Genomic DNA, 6404 nt, shown 5'->3' with positions numbered 1-6404 from the left:
GTCTGTAATAATCGGCGTTCATTGCTTTTGCAATACCTGACACTTTACGCCAGGAATCGAAAATGCCTGAGTCGCTACTCACCCCTCCCCCCAGCCTTCAAATGGGGGCACAGTCCTTTGTGTCAACAGTCTCCTTCCACCTTCAGGGCTGCAGCTCCCAGCACTTTTATTTGCAAGACGTAGAGCAGAGATGTGGTAAACGCCTCTCTTCCTCAGCCGCGCATGATGTCACAGTATATTTGGATACACACAAGTGTGCAAGTAGATCTAGGGATACGCATGGCGTTTACATGGGCTAGTCGAGTGCACACTTATACACCCGTGTTCACAAATACTTGCCCGCACACACACGTGCACTGTTGTAGAAAATCATCCCTGAACAGGTTGCACGTACGCGCCTTGCACACCTAGGCTATGCTCTCCATGACCCAGAGCGAAGCTTTCATTTGCAACAGCCTTTGCAGCGACAGGCGGAGGCCGCACCTGGTCCACACGGGGAGAGTCACATTGGCACCAGCAGCTCACGCTCATGATATTCTAATAGCTCCAGAGCGTAGCCGAGTTAGTCTGTACAGGATGAACTAAAACACAACAAATGGTCTGGTAGCACTTTATAGACTAACAAAAGATGTAGATGGCATCATGAGCTTTCGTGGGCACAGCCCACTTCTTCAGACGACCGGAGTTTATTGAATATTCTAACAAGCAGGACAGGGGCATTTGTCCTGGAAAGTTGTTGCGCTGGCCAAACCCAGCGACGTCCTTTCGGCTAGTCCTTAAATAGCCCAAAAGTCCGAGAAATCCGATTCTTGCCCAGTGTTCAGGTGCACGCTTTCAAACCCTGAAGGCGCAGGAACTGAAGGGTGGCTCATGCTAATCGAAGTGGTGGGGGTTCTCGGAAAGATTTATTTTGAATGTAACAATAACGTTATTTTAGCGTCCTAAGCAAAATCCCTCTGTCTGGAGACACTGGTGTCAAGTGCTGTGAAGTTCTCCCGTTCCGAATTCCGGTTATCACGAGGGCTAAGAACAGACAAGTTCTCCACTGGGGACTACGTCAAGGATCAACCGAGGAACGTGTGTTGTTGTTTGTTTGTGTGTTTGTTTTCCCTTGGAAAAGAGAGGAGGGCCTGTTGCCAAGCACACTCCATTGGCACTGCTTATTTAATTTGAAATTTGTACGTGTTATTACAAACCGATGGATCTCATTTCGCCGCGTTCCAATTTCAATCCTTTCAATGGAGTCAGCTAAATCAATGGGATTTTTGTCTGAGCGAGGAGTCCAGAACCAGGAAACGTAGGCGGCTGTTGTGTGTGTTTATATATAAACAGATGCAGATTGTATTTTTAAAAAGCCACACTCCAGATACTGTATCTCACCTCATACACCAAGAGGCTATTGCACATTTAGTAACGAAGTTTAAAATGGGGAAAATATTAGCGTGTGTGTGTTGAAAGGTTATCCTTTGTGATTACTTCCTTCTTCGTTCTGCAGTTCAATTGGCCTGTTTAATACAATCATACACACTTTTTTGTTTTATTTGTTTGAAAAACAAAACCTTAAAGTAAGGTAAAACAATATTTATAAATACTGCAGAGTGAAATTTCACCAACGTTCCTTTACCGCTAATACATTTCTTTGTATAAATTGTATATAAATATATATAAATTGTTATTGCTTTGAACTTTGTACATTAATTAGACGTGTTGTGAGTATTAGGTGCTCTCCTATCTCGCTGTATGTCAGATCCATTAAGATCACAAAGTATTGTGCACGTGTGAAAAGAGCAGCAAGAGAAAATAATAAGCTTCCCGATTGTGTGTTAGTGACAAAGAAAGGAGCAAACAAACACAAAAGAAGAAGCAAAAAGAAGTCTATTGCTTGGACAAATTATGCAATTTTACTGCTGCCCAGTGGCAGTAACTGGAATTGGGTCATTTTAGGGACAACGTCAGCGAAATTCCAGTCACGTCCACTTTTGATATAAGGATGGTGTCCTCTTTAAAAATTGTTATGCAAAAGAGTCTAGTACGTGATCTTCCAGCGATAAAAGCAGCAAGCCAAATATTAGAGCACACGTCAATAATGTATGAACAGATTAAGAAACCTATCTCCCATGCAATTACTTCCATTGCAAATCGCTCTCTCCCAAAACTTCTAAAATAAAAAAGTAAATAAAGCAAAACGAAAGTGTTGAGTTTGAGCTTTCTCTTTGCTCTTTCAGTGGAAGGGGTAGTTCCAACCAGGGAGCAAGACGAAAGGGCTGTTTAATATATATACGTGTGCATTGCTGGACTAAATAGACATTGCAGGCAAATTCCTGTCTGATTGTATTTATTTGTCTTTAAATCTTGAGCAAATTACATTTCCGGATCCGTACATTCTCATAAAAAGTAATAGGAAAAAATGTGCAGTGGAAGGTGGGAGCAGGCGTCACGCGGCAGCTGTTTTTAGTGGGGTGGGGAGTGATTTATGTGCGGCTCGTTTGGGAACTCCGCCCGATCGGCACTTTTACAAACTCTCTTTGTTGGTAAACATTGCAGTCACGTCTGGCCTCGGCGTTCTGTGCCCAGCCCCGCGCGCGGAGAGGGTCGCACAATGGAAGAGTCAGTAACCTCTGTCGAGCTCTTGCTCCGGAGCCGAGTCCGAGTTCGCAGGGGGAAAGCGCCACCTGTTGGCGGTCCGGAGAGACGCGCGATCTGCATTGTGCTCGCTTTAATCTCTGGGATTGGAGGAGGCGCAGAAGTGCATCAATACGATCTCTTCAGAATTTTTTTTGGGGGGGTTGAGAGAGAGAGAGACAGAGAGAGATGTTTTGACACACGGGGATTGTGTGCGTGTCTGTATAGCAGAGAACAGCCTTATAACTGCTCAATACTCCCATGCCGTCATGGTATTAGATCACTCCCACAATAGACTCCCCTAATCCGAGTCTGGTGACAGTGCACCAAATAATTCTCCTCTTCTGGGGAAAAGCTCCTCAGGACACAAACAGTGAATCAGATGTTGGGTTAGTGATGCAGCCTTTTGGTCCTTGGCCACTGGTACTCTAACAACTCTTCTGTGACCCTATATCGCTGTTAGAAGCAGGTCACACTGCGGAATTTACCCGGACTTGAGGACTGTTTACTAGGAACACTGTGAGGATCAGACAATCTGGATCCCATGTTTGTGTAGCAGGACAGTGTGTCATTAGAACTGCATGAGTACAGCCCTCAGGATGGAATTCGTTATGTAATGAATAATGATCAATCAACCCTATATGTCCCTTCCCATATCGATCCTCGAGTAGCCCACAGTCCTAATGAAGGAAGGCAGGCAGGATCCAAAACATAGAACCCGGTGGTACAGAGAACGGGTTTTACGATTAAGGGCTGGGACTGATAATATGCCCAGTTCGGTGGGAAATGCAGTCCGGATCTGGCGAGAATCCTTTTCTTCTGTCAATTCTGTCAATGAGCCAGTCAATACGATCAAATTGTAAAGCGAGCCCTGGTTGCTAGAGGCACATCAAAAAGAGAGTAAGGATGGATACCCCAAGAACAAATACCAAGCCAAGTTCGAGGAGGATTTGTCCATGGCCAGGTAACCAATGGCAGTTCAAATTGACGAATTAAATTAATTCACAATGAAAACAATGATCATAGTTGTAAAACAAATACCAGCAGGGAGGCAGCGCGCGCTACTGTAGGAAGTCTTTGAAAGGGTCGTCAGAGTGCTAGCGAATTCTTCACTGGAGCGTCTTATAAACAAGGTGGAGAAGACATTTAAAAATCAAAGGGCATGAGAGAGAGAGAGAGAGAGAGAGAGAGATATGGTTATGGGGGAGCAGACTAGATTCTAAGGGAATGATCGACAGATTACTTAACGATTTGATCTCACTTTATCCAGGGGCGGATTTAATGTAGATTATTAAAGAGTAAATTAAATGGCACAAGAATAAAAAGGGACGGAGGGGAAAGGGACTGTATGCAGAAAATGTTTAAGAAACAAAAGATCAGGAATATAGATCCAAACCCGTAGCGTCCTGATGCAGAAATCAGATCCATCTACCTACTGACATGGTGACAGATGGCCCTCATCTCTCCCCAAAAGAGCCCAAAAGAGAGGACAGGAAGGCAGTCTTTCAAAGTGTAAGGGGGAAAGGAGGAGAAAGTCAAAGCAGTTAATCGGTTACTTCTTACTTTTCCCTCCCTCTCCCACACTCCGATCCTCAGCGCCCCAACACAGGAAGAGGAACTCCGCAAAGCGCATTGTCCCATGAACCATTTCGTATAGCAGATCTGGGATTTAGTTGAAACAATTAGGACACCCCCGTCTGAAAAACCGGCTAAGTCCTTTGGGCACACCAAACCAACTTACTATCTGCAATGCTTCATTGAATGGGTTTATTTTGGAACTTTGACAGAATAATTAGGATTTTGTTGGGGTCTGAATTTTTGAAATCAGGGTGTCTTACTCCCTGCCCAAGTTATGTATTGAACTAATTTCGGAACCGAGTTCATTAGGACCCCCTTTTACTAGCTAACATCTCCCCAGCTATTTTCCTCGGGGAAGTTAGCCTGGGGGTCGTTGTTCCACTGGCAAGCGGGAGTTGATAAGTTACACCATCTGTACTCCAGAAACCGGCACACCTGCCAGGAACGTCTTGGGATTCCGTAGCCAGACACCAGTTCCAATATTCCTCGTTCCCGATACCTTCAGTAGAAACTGGTTACAAGTACGGGGCTTGTGTGTGATCTACGTGGCGATTGAAAATCTAGAGGAGTCGGTATTAAACAATATGGCTTGGAATCCAGTTTGTTTGGCTAGAGACCAAGTTTGGTTTATTGCTCACAAGCTGGTCTCGGACTGGATGCTGGTGTAAACAGTTTGGTTCTACTTCTCTCTAAACCACAGCCACTTAAACCGCATCTTCCTCTTTTCTGGGACTCGAGATCGATTCGTTTTCTTCTCCAGAGCTACCAGTAGGCAGCTTTCTTAGCCAGCCAGGGCAGGCAGGTTCAGTCTCAGCCTGGTCGGAGCCTTGGATGCATATTGCTTAGCGCTTATTTATTTTGTAGTGGGAAATACTGGCGCTGGAAAGGCGACCTTTACTGGCCAATGCTACTGTCAGCCATGGCTTTGGGCTTAATAGCCACTTGAACACTGTAGGCAGAGGTCTAGGGGTCGGACAGATAAATCTATCTATTTAAAGAGATAGATCCTTCAGTGTTTACAAAGTTCCCTTTAGAATACTGACAAGCAAAATATACTTGCTTATCCCTTCGGTTTGGGAATCTTCATATTCACTGATCAGATAAAACGAGATAAGCAAATATGAAAATGTAATAACGAAGTAATTTCAAACACCCAGATACAAGTAGATATATGTGAATAGGGTAGATAAATTATAGACGAGATGAGATAAGGACAGTAAATTAATTGAGATATAAGGATGATAGATAGATAGATAGATAGATAGATAGATAGATAGATAGATAGATAGATAGATAGATAGATAGATAGATAGATAGATCACACAATTCGTGCTACTTCTAAGGACAAAGAAGCAGGACAAAATACCGATGCGGGGGGAAAACCCTCTGGGAAATATACTTTTGGGGAATTCATCAACTTCCTATTACCAGAGAAAAAGAGTAACTGTAAAAGACAGTTTTATGCATGCAACTGTTGAAATCGCATGTCTCCTTGAATGTTGAAAGCAATCAATTATTACGGTTGTGGAACTGTAATAAGACAAGAAAATAATTTCTCCCCCGATGTTTCTTTTTAATTAGTTGAAAAGTTTGTTTGCTCCGTAAAATACCCACTTTAAGCTAGTGTCCTCTTAAGTGCAGAGTATTTTCGTCTTCAGTTCTGCGGGAGAAAGGGGAGGGGGAAGTGCTGGAGCCTGAATTTAAAGATACTTTGGGTTCCTGTCAGTTCAGCATGTGTGGGGGGGTCACGAGAAAAGGAGACAAAGAGGAAAAGGGAAAGATGGAGCCTGATTTTGAAACTGCGCAGTCACGCTGAGGAAGACCCTACCGCATCAATAACTCTTGTTTCTGGGCTGGTGCCCGATGCTAAAGCAAATCCGTTTCTCCGAGTGAACAGCCGAAAGTGAGTAACACTTGGCGGGTTTGTCTCTTTTGAATCTTGTTCCCGGTCCAGTTATTCAGGAAGAACGCGGGGCGTTCATTTCACGCGCAAGAGCAAAATAAAGTAGCCTCGAAGCGTTCCAAGGAGAATGTTTCCCACATTTGTAGCCCATATTAAAAGTAATGGGATCTCGTGTGTGTGGTGGGGGGAGGGGGTAATGTCCCTGCAGGGCTCCTTTCCGGAGCCTAAGCTTCCTTCGGCGTGTTGGTTACTCAGTGATTTAAAGGTGCACATGGCTCTGCTCTCTGCTGGGTGCTGGAGC

At 44.3% G+C, this 6404-nt stretch overlaps 1 protein-coding gene across 11 annotated transcripts in view; it reads left to right on the top strand.

Annotated features, from left to right (window-relative positions):
* Positions 1–6404, top strand: part of MARCO (macrophage receptor with collagenous structure) — a 268892-nt gene that overhangs the window by 165178 nt on the left and 97310 nt on the right. The window contains exon 1 of one of the 11 annotated variants that reach the window (XM_075933239.2): positions 5953–6103. The exons of the other annotated variants lie outside the window; for them this stretch is intronic. The gene's annotated coding sequence lies outside the window, so the exon portion shown is untranslated. Of the gene's footprint in view, positions 1–5952; positions 6104–6404 lie in introns of those variants that run through there. 11 annotated transcript variants of the gene reach the window in all.

Source organism: Pelodiscus sinensis, chromosome 7, assembly GCF_052426305.1.
Source record: "Pelodiscus sinensis isolate ZL-2025 chromosome 7, ASM5242630v1, whole genome shotgun sequence".
NCBI lineage: Eukaryota > Metazoa > Chordata > Testudines > Trionychidae > Pelodiscus > Pelodiscus sinensis.
The sequence above is the reverse complement of the archived record's forward strand: the minus strand, read 5'-3'. Positions and strand labels throughout refer to the sequence as shown.